This window comes from Elaeis guineensis, chromosome 11 (assembly GCF_000442705.2).
Source record: "Elaeis guineensis isolate ETL-2024a chromosome 11, EG11, whole genome shotgun sequence".
Lineage (NCBI taxonomy): Eukaryota > Viridiplantae > Streptophyta > Magnoliopsida > Arecales > Arecaceae > Elaeis > Elaeis guineensis.
The window spans coordinates 98,682,658-98,697,446 of NC_026003.2; positions in this window are offsets into that span (position 1 = coordinate 98,682,658).

A 14,789-nucleotide genomic window follows, 5' to 3' on the forward strand; every position below is an offset into this window, starting at 1 on the left:
TCCGGCTTCCGACCTTATGTGGCATCTTTCTGAACTCCTCCGACCGTCCGAGCTTCCATAACACCATCTGGACTTCTCCAATAATGAGCTCCTCCATTCATCTACCGGACTGCTCCAAACGCTCTCCGAGATTCACTATCAATCAATTTTCTACAGTGATCGACCATTCTCCGAATCTCAGTCTAGACTTCTTCCGGTCACGAACGACTTTACTCTGAACTTCTTCCGGACTTCGTTAATGTCCGAGCTTCTCCAATAGCAGGACTTCTACAGTAATCAGATTCCATCCAAGTTTCTACGGCGGTCGACCGCCTTTCGGATTTTATCCGAGCTAATTTCATCCGAGCTCCTACAAGAGCCAGATCCCAGCCGAACTTCTACAGCGGATGGATTTCAAATGAATTTCTACAATGGACGGGCTCCACTAGCCGGATCTCTACTCCGAACTTCTATTGCAAGTGAACTTCATCCGAGCTCTTACAAGAGTCGGATCCCAGCCGAACTTCTACAGTGGATGGATCACAGACGAACTTCTACAACGGGACAGGCGCCACCAGCCGGATCTCTACTCCGAGCTTCTACAATAAGAAATCTCTATCCGAGCTTCCACGGCAATCAGTCTTCGTCCGAGCTTCTACAATAAGTGGCCTCCTTTCAGACTCCTACAAGAGTCGGACTCCGTCCGAACCTCTACAACAGAATTGAATCTCGGACTCCTCCAACATTCGACCTTCCCCAGTGTCCTCGAGACTCCTCCAGCGGACGAACCTCAACGGCGCCATCCAAACTCCACTGTCGGTCGACCCTCTGTCGAATTCTTCATGAAACCGGACCTCTCCGACGGACAGTCCTCAAACGAGCTTCTACATCAGGCAAATTTCAGACGGACTCCTGTAGTAATCAGACTCTTATCGGACAAAGTCTCCGTCTGAGCTTCTACAGCAGATGACTTTCACCTGCAGTATCAGCGCCCAAGGCATCCGACAATAGTGGACTCATCAGCAACCTTGAAAACATCCGAGCTTCTCTACATTGCAGAGACAAAGAGCTATTCCGCCCCCTCAGACGTCCCAGCCGAGCTACAGCCGTCAGGCCCCGAACTCTTTGGCAAGTCACGCCAATGGCCACTACCCCACTCCACTCTCTGTAACAGATTTTACGTGGCCCCACCACTCTCTGGCAAGTCATGACAACGGACACCACTCCACTCTCCATAACAAACTCCACGTGGCCCTGAACGACCCCCTGACGCTACTACTCTCCGTAACAAATTCTACGTGGCCCCGAACGGCCCACTACCAGGCAGTTATAGACGTCGCTGTCAATCAGTTACGCTCTCCATCTATGAAAAGGAACCCCCAGATATGTTCTTCTCTAAGCTCTAAACTCTATTTCAAAACTCTGCTAAAATCCCATTCGAGTGCTCTATTTCTGTTGAGACAGAGTACTGACTTGAGCATCGGAGGGTCTTGTCGGAGCACCCCCAACTCCAGTTTAGACTTTCCTTGTAGGTCCCGACGGCGGATGCGATCTCCTCGACTCCAGCTTCTCCGACATCGGCAGAATTCTGCACCAACAGAATTGGCGCTAGAGGAAGGATGCTGTGTCTTCGCAGTACCCTTATTCTTAAAGGAGTACTCAACGGGATTGTCTTCGGTCATCTTCTTCGATATTTTCTCCTTCTTCTCCTGCCAAATCTCCACTTGATGCCTCCCGAAAGGCATCCACCAGGCGATCCACGACCTCCACGGTCAGATCTCAGCGAGACCCGCAAGCTCCGGCCTTGTCTCCAGTTTCTCAGGCTCCTCCTCCTCCGACAATGGCAGTCGGCATTGAGCAGTTCGACTTGCTGGTTCAGCAGGTCAGAGGCCTCATCGAAGCAGTGCAGGCCCTGCAGCAGCAGCCACAACAGCCGCAGGCATTTGTGCAGCTGGAAACAGCATCATCGGAGTTCCAGAATCCGACGATCGGATGGGCCACTTAGGTCAGTCGCCCCGTCTTTCCTGAAAAGGGGAAGCAGAAGGCGGAGAGCCCTCCGTCCGATCACGATTCCACCCTTGGAGGGTCCCTACCTCCGTTCCACCAGGAGACCCTCGAGACTCGCAGTCGAGAAGATCTCCAGGACCAAAGGTTCCAAGAGATGAATCGGCGGATCGAGGAGCTCATCAGACAAGATTGGCTTGACAGATTCATCCGACGTCGACCTGAAGGTAGGGAGGATTGGTCGAGGGCCCTACCATAGTCAGAGCCATCAAAGAGGGAGAAACAGCCTGAAGATCGGCCTCCAACCGGGATCGTCAACACCATCTCTGGAGGACCCCGATAGGGAGTAGCCAGTGGATCGGCCATACCGCCCAAGCGGTAGAGGACTGAAGAATCTATAATCTTTATTGAAGAAGATGCCCGGAAGATTCAATTCTCCCATAATGATGCGGTTGTAGTTTCTTTAAATATTGCTGACTATGATGTACGCCGCATTCTTGTTGATAGTGGAAGCTCGATCGATATTCTGTTTTACGATGCATTCTCGAAAATGTCCATTCCGGATGGTCGATTAGGACCGATAAACTCTCCGTTGGTAGGGTTCACTGGCGATGCTGTGCCAGTGGAAGGGGTAATAACTTTAACCGTGGTTGTAGGCCGGTACCCAAAGTAATCAAAAGCGCAAGTGGATTTTCTGGTAGTAAGGGCGTCGTCTGCTACAACGCAATACTCAGCCGATCTGGCCTCAACGCCCTCTGAGCTGTGGTATCAACCTATCATTTGAAGCTGAAATTTCCTACTAGCCAAGGAGTCAGAGTGGTCAGAGGAGATCAAGCCCTAGCAAGACACTGCTACAACATAGCCCTACAAAGAAATGATCAGTCCGACCTCTGTCCGGTTGATGGATTGGACACACGTGACGACCTTGCTAAAGAACAGGGTGAGCCAATTGAAGATCTTGTCTCAATTCCTTTGAGCGATGGAAATGAGGAGCATGTGGTGAAGATCGGCTCTAACCTGGGAGAAGAGGTACGGATACAGCTCATCAATTTTCTACAAAAGAATGCAGATATTTTCGCTTGGGTTCCAACGGACATGCCAGGGATTGATGCAGAAGTCATGGAGCACCGCTTGGCTATTGATCCCAAACATCGGCCGACGAAGGAAAAAATTCAAAGTCATGCACCGGAAAGGCAAATGGCAATAGCTGAGGAAGTTGATAAACTCCTGAAAGCCGGGTTCATCAGAGAAGTCAACTACCCGAACTGGGTCTCCAATGTGGTTCTTGTCAAGAAGGCGAACGGCAGGTGGAGGATGTGTGTAGACTTCAAAAAGCTAAACAAAGCCTGTCCGAAGGACAGTTACCCTCTGCCCAGAATTGACCAATTAGTGGATACAACCTCAGACCATGAGCTCCTCACTTTCATGGATGCATTTTCTAGCTACAATCAAATCAGGATGGCGCCAGAGGATGAAGAAAAAATTGCTTTTATTACTAACCGTGGTCTTTATTGTTATAGGGTCATGCCTTTTGGCCTAAAAAATACAGGAGCGACCTATCAACGGCTGGTGAATAAAATCTTCAAAGAGCAGATCGACCGCAACATGGAGGTCTACGTGGATGATATGCTTGTAAAAAGCAAATCCACAAAGAACCATGTTGTCGACCTTAAGGAGACCTTCAGCGCCCTCCGAAAATATAAGATGAAGCTGTACCCGACCAAGTGCGCTTTTGGAGTAACCTCAGAAAAAATCTTGGGCTTCATGGTATCGGAGTGCGGGATCGAAGTAAATCTGAAAAAGATTCATGCCATCCAGAAAATGACCGCCCCGAAGTCAATAAAGGAAGTTCAACACCTTACTGGGAGAGTAGCAGCTCTGAATTGCTTCATCTCAAGGTCGGCTGAACGATGCCTGCCTTTCTTTCAGACCCTCAAGCAGTCGAAGAACTTCTGTTGGACCATTGAATGTCAGCAAGCATTCAAAAAATTAAAGAGCTACCTCGGCTCACCTCCACTATTGGCAAAGCCCGAACCCAGAGAGGAGTTGTTCCTGTACCTGGCGGTCTCCTCTGTGGCTCTCACAGCAGTTCTGGTTAAGGAAGAAGCAAAAATTCAACGGCCGATCTACTACATTAGCCGAGTATTGAGAGACGTCGAAACCAAGTATACTAAGTTAGAGAAACTAACTTACGCCTTGTTGATTGCAGCTCGAAGGCTCCGACCTTACTTTCAAGGGTACGCCATAACACTGCTCACCGACCAGCCGATCAAGGCGGTTCTGCATCGAGCGAATGCTTCTGGAAGGATAACGAAATGGACAGTCGAGCTCACGAAATTCGACATCAACTATCAACATCGGCCAGCAATTAAAGCTCAGATATTAGCAGACTTCATAGTGGAGTGCACTATTCCAGAAGAGGTCGAACTTGAATGAGGTGAAGCTGACAACTCAGGGCTCCAGTCGAACTCCCCTGAAGAAAGAACAGATCTCCCTGATGGTTTTTTAGCCCTCTACGTGGACGGTTCCTCCAACATGTCAGGCGCAGGCGCGGGCCTGATCTTGGTCAATCCAAAAGAAATTATTGCGGAGTACGCGCTGCGCTTCAAATTTTCTGCGATAAATAATGGAGCAAAATATGAAGCTCTGATTGCAGGACTGAGGATCGCCAAAGAGTTAGAAGTAGATCGGCTCCAAGTCTACAGTGACTCCCAATTGGTGGTGGGACAAGTCAGCGAAAACTATGAAGCTCGAAAGGACAGTATGGCCAAGTATCTCGAAAAGATAAAAGAGATCATCCCTGCCTTCGGTAGCTTTGACATCAAGCAGATTCTAAGAGCAGAAAATACCAGAGCCGACCTTCTCTCCAAGTTGGCTACACTGGCTCCGGCTGAACTGCCCAAGGAAGTCTTGTTCGAAGTTTTGAAGTGCCTAAGTACGGAAGAACCGCAGCTTGTGATGGAGATCAACCATGAACCCAGCTGGATTGACCCACTGGTTGCATACCTCAAGGATGGGGTTCTTCCTCCTGATGCAAAAGAAGCTCGAAAGCTTAGGAACCAGGCCTCTCGATATATTCTTTATGAAGGCAAGCTGTACAAGAGGTCGTACTCTTTGTCCCTCCTGAAATGTCTCCGACCTTCTGAAGCCGACTTCATCTTGTGGGAGGTACATGAGGGAGTCTGTGGAAGTTACCTGGGGGCCAGATCTTTATCCCACAAACTGCTCCGACAAGGCTATTACTGGCCTACCATATACCACGACTCCATCGAATATGTCAGAAGGTGTGATCGGTGTCAGAGATATGCAAATATCCAAAGGCAACCCGCCTCCGAACTTACACCCTTGAGTGCTCCATGGCTGTTTGCACAATGGGGGATGGATATCCTCGGACCTTTTTTCATGGCATCTGGGCAGCGAAAGTTCCTCCTGGTGGCAATTGACTACTTTACCAAGTGGATCGAAGCTGAACCTTTGACGAAAATCACAGAAGCTAAGGTGCAGGACTTCGTTTGGAAGTCAATTGTCTGTAGGTTCGGCTTATCCAGAACTCTCATTACTGATAATGGGCGACAATTTGCTGGGGCAAGGTTTGCTGAATTTTGTGAGGACTTAAACATCTCCCATAACTTCACATCAGTAGCCCATCCGCAAGCAAATGGTGAAGCCGAGGTTACTAACAGGACTTTGTTGCAAGGAATCAAGGCGAGATTTGAAAGAGCAAAGGGAACTTGGACAGATGAGCTTTATCATGTGTTGTGGGCATACTGAACTACCCAAAGACTGCCCACAGGGGAGACCCCCTTTGCCTTAGCCTTCGGAACACAAGCTGTGATCCCGATCGAACTCAAACTTTTGTCGATGCGAGTTGTGGCATTCGACGAGCAGCGCAACTCACAGAATCTCAAAGCCAACCTCGACTTATTAGAAGAAAAGCGGAAGACAGCTCAAGTTCGAATGGCCGCCTACAAGCAGAAAGTGGTCCACTACTATAACTCCCAGGTCAAGAGCAAATCCTTCAGAGCGGAGGACTTAGTACTTTGGCGAGCCGCTGTCTCACAACCTCAGAATTAAGAGAAACTCGCCCCTAACTGGGAAGGCCCGTATGAAGTCAGAGAGGTGGTTCGGCTCGGAACATACTATTTAAAAGAGCTCGAAGGAGCAGACCTTCCACGACCATGGAATTCGGAAAATCTACGAATGTATTACCGATAACTTTACCTTAAATAAAAAATTCTTTCATATTCGCATATCTTTTCTTTTGGTATGAGCTTATAATGACAGAGAGTAGCTCCTTCAGACAATCGAAGTTAAGCATGTCAGGAACAAGAGAAAAATCTCATCCTGACACGAACGAAGGCCCGGTTATTTAGAGACCGGATGGGGGGAGAGGCCCTTGCAACGGTCCTTATGCGCCCCCACAGCTATGCTAGGAACAGGAGAAGAACCTCATCCTAATATGAGCAAAGTCGAAGGTCCGGTTATTTAGAGATCGGATGGGAGGAGAGGTCCTTGCAACGGTCCTTATGCGCCCCCACAGCCATGTTAGGAACAGGAGGAGAACCTCGTCCTAACATGAGCAAAGTTGAAGGTCCAGTTATTTAGAGACTGGATGGGGGGAGAGGTCCTTGCATCGGCCCTTATGCGACCCACAGTCATGTTAGGAACAGGAGGAGAACCTCGTCCTAACATGAGCAAAATCGAAGGCCCGATTATTTAGAGATCGGATGGGGGGAGAGGCCCTTGCAACGGTCCTTATACACCCCCACAATCATGTTAGGAACAGGAGGAGAACCTCATCCTAACATGAGCAAAGTCGAAGGCTTGGTTATTTAGAGACCGGATGGGGGGAGAGGCCATTGCAACGGCCCTTATGCGCCCCCACAGCCATGTTAGAAACAGGAGGAGAACCTCATCTTAACATGAGCAAAGTCGAAGATCCGGTTATTTAGAGATCGGATGGAGGGAGAGGCCCTTGCAACGATCCTTATGCGCCCCCACAGCCATGTTAGGAACAGGAGGAGAACCTCATCCTAACATGAGTAAAGTCGAAGGTCCGGTTATTTAGAGACCGGATGGGGGGAGAGGCCCTTGCAACGGTCCTTATGCGTCCCCACAGCCATGTTAGGAACAGGAGGAGAACCTCATCCTAACACAAGCAAAGTCGAAGGTCTGATTATTTAGAGACCGGATGGAGAGAGAGGCCCTTGTAATGGTCCTTATGTGCCCCCGCAGCCACGTTAGGAACAGGAGGAAGACCTCATCCTAACATGAGCTGAAATTGATTGTGTCGGAAATAAGAGGAGAACCTCATCCTGACACAAACGAAGATCTGATTGTTTGAGATCGGATGAAGGGAAAAGCCCCTCAGCAACTCCTCTACACCCCTACAATCCCGTTAGGAGCAGAAAGAAAACCCTCGCCCTAACACAAAAAAAAAAAACGACGAGTTACACCAAAAAAAAAATAAACTACATCCAAGACTCAAGGGACCTCGTCTCAACGAGAAAGAAAATCTTTGTCGAAAATCTTCAGTCCCTAAGAGCGAATCAACACGGCGACGATCAGGAACCTTCAAACAATGTCGATATCGAACAAGACAGAAGATGAAAAAAGCTCGGTAAACAACAACTGAAAGCAAGAATAGACAGAGTAATAAGAAAATTCCTTTTCATTTTATTAGTAAAGTGCGCATTATAAAGCCTTTGAAGGCTAAAAAAGAAAAACGATAAGAAAAGAAAAGAATACATGGAAGAACAGAAGGTAAAAAAGCTCTAAGGAAGCTCGGCTTCTTCAGACTTCGAACTCTCGGATCCAGCCATCATCGAGGATTGCTTTAAATACTTAACTTCTTCTTCCAGTCCCCCTTTTTCTTCCCCTTTCTGCGGAATCGAAAAGTACTCGCAGTCGAAGATGTACCACAAGCGCGGGCTCTGGGCGATCAAGGCGAAGCACGGCCGGATCTGTCTCTTCTACCCTCGCCTTCTTCGCCGACCCAGAAGTTGCAGTGTCTTTCCTCTTGTGGGCCTTGAGACTCTTGGCTAACATCCGAGCCGCATCCGCGTCCATATCTGCAACGAAAGAAGATCGGCACAGCTTAGAAACAGAGCCATGAAAAAAGGAGGAGTTCTGGAACTAACTAGGCTGGTCCGAAGGATGCAGAGATGCAGAGATGGAGACGACTCGAAGAACGCCTAAGGCCGAGAAGGATGCTGGGGAAGAATGAAACTCTCAGGAAGGAGGGACCGAAGAAACTTCCAGACAAAGTGAGACCCCTGAAGGAGGGAGGCGGGTTTAAATAGGCGACGGGATCCGTCGCAATAATGACCACATATTTTCTCTGGCCGATCTGTAACCACCGCGTGGCCCACTCATCGTAGCAGGCAGCTAAAGGTGGCTGACAACTGACAGAATCATTATTGCACCGTACCTAGAGCAACGCTCCAGCAAAAACTCTAAAAAATCTTTTCGGATCGCCTTGATTTAAAAAAGCTCTAGCACCAGCGCGCCAAACGCCAAAATATCTTAAAACAATCGAGTACGGAAATCGAGGGAGGCAACTTCGATTGTGAAGATTTCTCTGTACTTCCTTCATTCGGAATCCGAACTCGGAAGTAGGGGGACTGGTGTTGGGTATAAAATAACCCTAGCCGAAGTTCGTAAAAGGTCGACCCTTCCAGGGCTCTTCCAGCTCCCGACCTTGTGTGGCATCTTTCTGAACTCCCCCAATCGTCCGAGCTTCCATAATACCATCCGGACTTCTCCAATAATGAGCTCCTCCATTCATCTATCGGACTGCTCCAAACGCTCTCCGAGCTTCACTATCAGTCGATTTTCTACAGTGATCGATCATTCTCCGAATCTCAGCCTAGACTTCTTTCGACCACGAACGACTTTACTCCGAACTTTTTTCAGACTTCATCAATGTCCGAGCTTCTCCAACAGCAGAACTTCTGCAGTAACCAGACTCCATCCAAGTTTCTACGGCGGTCAACCGTCTTCCGGATTTCATCCAAGCTAATTTCACCCGAGCTCCTACAAGAGCTGGATCTCAGCCGAACTTCTACAGTGGATGGATTCCAGATGAATTTCTACAACGGACGGGCTCCACCAGCCGGATCTCTACTCCGAACTTCTATTGCAAGTGGACTTCACCCGAGCTCCTACAAGAGCCAGATCCCAGCCGAACTTCTACAGTGGATAGATCACAGACGAACTTCTACAACGGGACAGGCTCCACCAGTCGGGTCTCTACTCCGAGCTTTTATAATAAAAAATCTCCATCTGAGCTTTCACAGCAATCAGTCTTCGTCCGAGCTTCTACAATAAGCGGCCTCCTTTCAAACTCCTACTAGAGTCGGACTCCGTCCGAATCTCTACAACAGAATTGAATCCCGGACTCCTCCAATATTCAACCTTCTCCAGTGTCCTCGAGACTCCTCCAGCGGACGAACCTCCATGACGCCATCCGAACTCCACTGTCGGTCGACCCTCTGTCGGATTCCTCATGAATCGGACCTCTCCGACGGACAGTCCTCAGACGAGCTTCTACATTAGGCAAATTTTAGATGGACTCCTCTAGCAATCGGACTCTTATCGGACTTCTCCAACAGAAAGTCCCCGTCCGAGCTTCTACAGCAGATGACTTCCGCCTGCAGCATCAGCACCCAAGGCACCCGACAACAGTGGACTCGTCAGCAACCTCGAAAACATCTGAGCTTCTCTTAGATTGTAGAGACAGAGAGCCATTCCGCCCTATCAGACGTCCCAACCGAGTTTCAGTCGTCAGGCTCGAACTCTCTGGCAAATCACGCCAATGGCCACTACCCCACTCCACTCTCTGTAACAGATTCCACGTGGCCCCACCACTCTCTGGCAAGTCGCGACAACGGACACCACTCCACTCTCTATAATAAACTCCACGTGGTCCTGAACAGCCCCCTGACGCCACTACTCTCCGTAACAAACTCCACGTGGCCCCGAACGGCCCACTACCAGGCAGTTACAGACGTCGCTGTCAATCAGTTACGCTCTCCGTCTATAAAAAGGGACCCCCAGATATGTTCTTCTCTAAGCTCTAAACTCTATCTCGAAACTTTGCTAAAATCCCATTCGAGTGCTCCATTTCTGTTGAGGCAGAGTATTGACTTGAGCGTCGGAGGGTCTTGCCGGAGCACTCCCAACTTCGGTTTAGACTTTCCTTGCAGGTCTCGGCGGCGGATGCGATCTCCTCGACTCCAGCTTCTCCGACGTCGGTGAAATTCTTCACTAATAATTTTTTATAATAAAATATTATAAAGTAGAACGGTAATCCTAGAATAAAATAAATCTATTTAGAATCATTTCATTCTATATCCACAGTCAATCTGGTTCATCTGATAATTCCTCTGACTCACCCTTTATTTGTGTTTTACTTGTCCAAAACCATTATTTAATCCTAAAACAGAAATAATTAGTTTTATTTTTTTCATAGCAATAGTTGGCTAGACTTTTTTTTGGAGATAAAAGAATGTAAGTTGTAACATGCATTATTAGCTAACAGCCCATGTCAAGGAAGACTAGCAGGAGATAACAAAAACTGTACGCATTATTTGCCCAAGTTTTTTTTTTTCCTCCATAGAATGGTTATTACAACCCGTGTACCATAAACTCCATGCCATCACATGCATCAATTGGATAGCAAAAAAGGAGAATATTACCACCCCAGTCTTGATTTGTGTTTAAGAGCTTGGTTGTAACCTTGTATTTCCTATTATTATCCGTGGGATGCTCTCCTCTCATCGCAAGATATGAACCAAGGCAAGAAAATCACCTTTGGCAGCTAATCAGAGAAAGCCAAGATTAGCAGAAACAAATTATCTAATCGCCAAAGCTCAAGTTAATGCTTTTAGAATTTTTTTATCTTTTATAAAATAAAATTCCTTCACATATGTTTGGAACTAGGATTTGTTTTCTTTGTTGAAAAATATATGGCACTCTGATGAGCAACAGAAATGCTCAACTATAGTTGTCAAAATAAGATAACAGATAAATAATGTTTGTTATTTAGTCTAATTTCATTATGTCAACGAAATCAAGGGTTTCCCCTTTTTTCAAAGAAAAAGGTTGTTATCTTAAACTTTGATATTCACAATTAACTAGCAACCAATAGATCTGTTCATGAAATTAGATCATTGTAAAATCTTTCAATATTTTTGGTACAAACGAGTAATAGAGTCATTTTACTATTAAAATATTTACTTGTTAACATCAGTGAAAATTTAATCAGTAATTAAGCATGCAACTCCATGGTACACCCTCCACCTCTTAAATGAAGGGTTTTGGGTTTGAATCTTGAGTGATATGTTTCCTCAACAATTTCAACCTTGCTCTATCGGGAGATTTTCTTAGAGCTAAAAATCTTGGTCCTCATAAGATAGCTTGTTTTCTTTCAGATAAGTTCTAGTATAAATACATCCACAAGAATCTGCATGCAATAGATCCTAAAGGTGGTATAGAACAAAAGCGAAGGATTCATAAAGCACACAGTCTCCGATGAATTGCAACAAATTAGACCACTCAATCTACTACACTATTAGATCCTATGTAAATATGGGTTGTCCCAAAGGCAATGTGGTTAGATGAGAGTGCCAAGATGTCACTAAGAAGTGGTTGATGTCAATTGCAAAATTAATTATCCAACTAGTCACCATTTTCAAGTCACTTTCTAAAAGAATGAACATCCCTCGAAAAATCTAAATGCCATAATTGAGAACTTCCCAAGTCACCTGCAGCTGAGCCATTAGAACAATAGTGATAAAAAAATTGATGCATGCCGCCTGCTACAACTAGGAAGTAATTAAGACTCGATATGACAAATCTTATTCTACCATTATTATTAGATCTGATTATTTTGTCATCAAAGTTGATTTTGCGGAAACCAGAAGATAAAACCTCCCAAGATACCGAAATCACTTTAGAATTTGCAAAAGAGCCTTAGAATTCCTTAGCTATCAATAATTCCTCCACCATCTTAGTGTAAATAAACTCTAAGACCTACTGAGTAGCTTTCTGCAGCATCCTATTATATATTCTCCAATTCATGATGATTCCTTACTAGCCATACATGATAGGCAATGCAGCAAGTGGTAATCACATTATATCTATTTGCCTCCACTGAACTTTCTCTTAAATCATGGAGAAAAGCATCCAGTAAAAAGGAAAGGATGTTGGCCAAGTTGGAGATTGGAGCATGCTTTCAAACTAGGTTGCCAATGGCCCAATAGGCATTAAATAAAGACATGGATGATAGACTTTTTAGTCTAAATGCAAATGTCATGGTGGGGCGAAATATGGAAGCTTCAAGACAGCATGACAGGATCACATTTTTGAAAAATAATTATATGGTAGATTTATTTATAGAAGCATAAATTTTTGTTTTTTATGTTGAAATGTACTTATTTTTGACGGGACAGCTAATTTACATAGCTTTAGAGTGGATACAACCGTCTACATTTGCAGTCAAAATATAAAGCTAGGAATCGAGGACATGAACTCCTTGCAAAACTCCCTAGATGGCGGTCAACATCGCAAGGCAACCCAGTCAACCATGCTGTTAACATGTTTATGACTTCAAGAGCCTCCATGGATTCAATAAGCTTCCAAACACCCAAATGCAAGGTGTGGGTACCATTCCCCCAATTAAATCCATTGGTAGCCTCCGTCTAAGATGGTGCACAAGATTCCATCTCATCAAGAATATTACTAGGTGACAGAGGTTGAGGCCACTGAGGCAACACTTCGACTCTCTTCCTCACTAACGGGGTATTTAGTTCGTAACTGTAATCAAAATGAGAATGATTTGGAATCGGAATCGAAATGGTCAAATCGTCCAAAATATTTGGTTCGTGATCGGAATCGGAATCGAAATCAAAATTAGAATGAAAAACTGAATCCATAAATGAGAGTAGAGATTGAGTTCTATAAAGATTGATCCATTCTCATTTCATCCCGGAATCGAAATCAAAATGGGACTCCTCTCAACCAAACGATGGAATGGGAGTCATCCATTCCGATTTCGATTCTAGAACCTCACTTCCCCCAACCAAACACCCCTTAAAGGTGACAATTGACTCCATTTTGTTGGGTATCTAACCTGATCTAATCTAAATGAAATAGATTTTATCCAATTCGTAGAGGATCTAGAATAGTACACATAATAGTAAAATCTATCTCGAACATGATTCTACTACATATAATCCTTCACAAAATTTTCTTTCAAATAAAAAAATTATATAAAAAAATTAATTTGATGCAGCTTCATCTGACCTCATCTATTCAACATGCTCTGTCTAATTCTATCTGCCCCACTCGATCCTGTTCTAAATTTTGCTCCCCCCATCTGGCCCAAGGCAAGTATGAAGTGGATTTATAGATCAGGGTCTATCGAATCTGTGACATTGAAACAATGAATGCCTATTATTACATTCTTGTCTCTCACGAGGTGCCCGCTCTATGATGCAAACAAAAATCATATGGGGTGGGCACTATAAAAAAATTATATAAACAGACTTTGTAATGTATCATATATCTTTTAACACTAATCTTAAAATATAAGTCTAAAAGTCAAAGACTTTTTCTACTGACGGAGTTATTAGTCTTGTGATTAAAATATTTTTTTTTATTTTTAGCACATAATAATATATACTATATGACCATATGATACATACTAAATATATAACTAGGTGATACATATTATAAACTTTTTTGATACATACCCAATAACGATCCAATACACACCTACAGCTAAATTGATATATAGTTTATCGAAATTAGTATTCATCAGTACATAGTATATGACTAATTGATGCACATCTAGTAAACTATTTATTCAACATCTCAATACACATATTTAGATAAAGTGATATATTATTTCCAAAATATAGTATTTATCAGTACATAGTATATAAGTAAATGATACATATTAGATAGCTTATTGATATATACTGTAAGCTTTTTTAATATACATCTAGTAATAACCCAATATACACCTCGAGGTCCTTTCTTTTTTTCTAAATCTCTTTACTTTTCTAAGATCTTTGCATCTAAAAATTTGCAGAAACTGTGTATCGTTTCATCTAGATGTGTGTATTTGAACGTCGGATGAATATTTTGCTAGGTATGTATCAACTGATTACATATTGTGTATTAGTGAATACTAAGTTCGATAAACTATGCATCAATTTATTTATAGATATGTATTAGATCTTTACTAGGTGTGTATCAAAAAATCTTTCAGTATATATAAATAAGCTATCTAATGTGTATCATTTGTTGATGTGCTGTATATTGATTAATGCTATGTTTTGAAAACCATGTGTCGTTTTATCTAAAGATGTGTATTAGGATGTTAAATGAATATTTTGCTAGGTGTGTATTAATTAGTCGTATACTCTATATTAGTGAAACTAAATTCGGTAAACTATGTATCAATTTAGCTATAAGTAGATATTAGATCATTGCTGGGTGTGTATCAAAAAAATTTATAGTATGTATCACCTGATTATATATTTAATATATATTAAATCGTTATATAGTATGTATTGTTATGTACTGAAAATGAGAAAGAAAGATAATATTTTAATTATAGAATTGATACTTTCGTTAATAATTTTTTTTTTAATTTTTAAATATATTTTTAAAAAAAATATTAAAAAATACGTGATATATTACGAAGAGTATATTGTGATCATGCTTTACAGTACCCGCCCCATATGATTTTTATTCCAGCGACGCTCATTTACGTCTCAACCAGCTTTCTGCTTCCA